The 2,580-nt window shown below is 41.8% G+C and overlaps 1 pseudogene; it reads right to left on the bottom strand.

Moving 5' to 3' along the window:
- Window positions 1-411: 411 nt before the first annotated feature.
- On the bottom strand, window positions 412-1,108 carry LOC102814091 (annotated as a pseudogene).
- Window positions 1,109-2,580: the final 1,472 nt, after the last annotated feature.

Raw genomic sequence — 2,580 nt, 5'->3', positions numbered from 1 at the left:
GAGCATGCATCACTGAGCATGCATCACTGAGCATGCATCACTGACTGCATTATGTGGATATGACTTCTTTGTGTGTCTTAGTCTCTTTCTAGGTATTGAGTGTGCTGCTGCTGTTGTTAGCTGCAGCCTCATCAGCCCCAGTGCACGCAGCTCCATGGACCACAGAATTACATGGTGTCCAGTCTTGCACCATCTTTGCATTCATTGCCCAAATCCCTTTGTGTATTTACTATGTATTTTGATGTCTTCCAACCCACAGGGCACATCTTCAAGCTCTATGTTGAATGCTATTCTGTTGAGATCCACAAGGTTTTCCTCAGCTTATTTTATGGAATTAGATCTCTAAACCCTTCAAAATAATGGCTTATATATTAGATTGAGGATCATGGATGGTCCCAAATTTTTACCACTCTAATAGTCAGGGCGGGTCATACTTCCCGTGTTTATATATGGATTTTGTAGTTGTCTGTCTTTGGAGGCCATAGTCTGGACTTTAGTGAAGATACTACCATTTGCTCCAAAGTTGGTGAATCCTGTTTGCTGCAGTTTCAGATTTTCAAAGTCATTCTCAATCAAGTTCTGTTCTTCACCATCCTTCCTTTTGTTCTTTAATCTTGATGAAATGATGAATGCAATCACCATGCCTATAAAGAAGATGCCAGCAATGGTGCCCACAATGGTGAGGATCAGCTGGAATTGGTCTTGGCAGTTGAGTCCACTGTAGCCAAACGGACACGTTTCACATTCCCCCTTATTGTCCCGTTAGCCAGGCAGGCACACACACTCAGAGGTACTGTCATCTTCCTTCAGTAAGCACTGCTTCTTGCTCTTTTCATTGCAGGTATCGGGACACACAGACTGCGACCTATGGATAAGGTCTTTGGTATCCATCTTTGCATTCACATTGTAATCCGTTGTTGCAGTCATTGGCATCATTCCTTTTACAACCATAATAGTCACACTGATCTTTCATAGAGTATTCATTAATGCCATTGGCTCCATTGCCAACTGCGTTTTGAATTATTGCAGCCACAGAACTCTGATTATATTTTGTATTTTCTATTAAAATGTTTACTACTGAAACATTAACAATACTCTCAGCATACATTCCAGATCTTGCTGAAGGAGATATACTTAATTTAATAATTACAGTCTGTCCATATTCAAAACCATTGCTGGAATAGTTGAATGCATTCTTAAAAAAAAATGGTTAACTTTTTCATGTAAACCTTCATAGGCCTTAGAATTTTTATCTTCCAAGTCAGAAACATCTGATTGGGGTACTTATACTGTAATGCTCCCGGGGAATATTTTTTCCTTCCTCACACTTCTGAGAGTTGTTTTGATAGTAATACCCTTCGGAACACAGGCAAAAATAGTTACTGTTCGGAGCAACACAGGAAGAATCTTGTCCACAGGATGAATTTTGGCAAGGATTGATGGGACCTATGGGACTAGGAGTTGAGGTCAATGGTAGAACTTCTGAGGTCATTGTGTTGGCATCATTTTTGGTAGATGTAGGGGAAAGACTTGTTTCCGGAGCTGAGTTTGAAGGAGCTCACTGGCTGCTTTTGTCGAAGCAGATCACCAGGCCTTTCTCTGGAGGCACATCTGGGTGGTCTTGAAACTAATCTTTTCTCTTAGTATGTTAACCTTATGTGCCACTCAGGGTATCCCAGAGCCAGTGAGAGGGATAAGGAGGTCCACCTTGTCACAAGCCATTAAAGATTTTGAGCAATTAACCCTGCAGCCTTACTGATGAAGATCAAATATGACAGCCTTCCATATGGGTTGTACCTCAATGTAAAGAAAACAAAATCATCACTACCGGAGCAATAAATAACATCAGGGTAGATGGAGAAAATATCAAAGTTGTCCAAGACTTCAGTTTGCTTGGATCCACCATCATTACTCATGGAAGCAACAGTCAAGAAATTAAATGATGTGTTGCATTGGGCAAATCTGCGGCTCAAGCCTTTTTTAAGTGTTCAGAGCTCAGAGGGCTAAGGTGTGCCTGACCCAAACCATGGTATTTTCAATAGCCTCTTATGCATGTGAAAGTTGAACAGTGAATAAGGAAGATCATAGAAGAATTGATGCATTTGAGTTATAGAATTGGAGAAGAATATTAAAAATACCAGGGACTGCAGAAAAACAAACAAATCTACGTTGGAAGAAATACACCCAGAATGCTCTTTAGAAACCAATATGACCAGACTTCATCTCTCATACTTTGGACATATCATTAGGAGGGACCAGTCCCTGGAGAAGGACATCATGCTTGGTAAAGTGGAGAGGTCAGTGAAAATGAGGGGGACTTCCAACAACATGGGTTGGCACAGTGGCAGCAGCAATGGACACAACCATAGCAGCAATTGTGAGGACGGGGCAGGACCGGCTGGTGTTCCGTTCTGTTGCGCATGGGGTCTCTATGTGTCTGAGCCAACACCTAACACAACAAAAACTCTGCCTGGTGGAGTACTGGTGTGGTGCTGTGGGATAAGAACCAGACTGCTAACTGCAATGGTTCAAACTCACCAGGCACTCCTTGGAAACCCTATACATAGTTGTTATGAATCA

The sequence above is a fragment of the Chrysochloris asiatica genome, unplaced genomic scaffold, assembly GCF_000296735.1.
Source record: "Chrysochloris asiatica unplaced genomic scaffold, ChrAsi1.0 scaffold00001, whole genome shotgun sequence".
In the NCBI taxonomy this organism is placed as follows: Eukaryota; Metazoa; Chordata; class Mammalia; order Afrosoricida; family Chrysochloridae; genus Chrysochloris; species Chrysochloris asiatica.
This window is presented reverse-complemented; position numbering and strand designations above follow the sequence as displayed.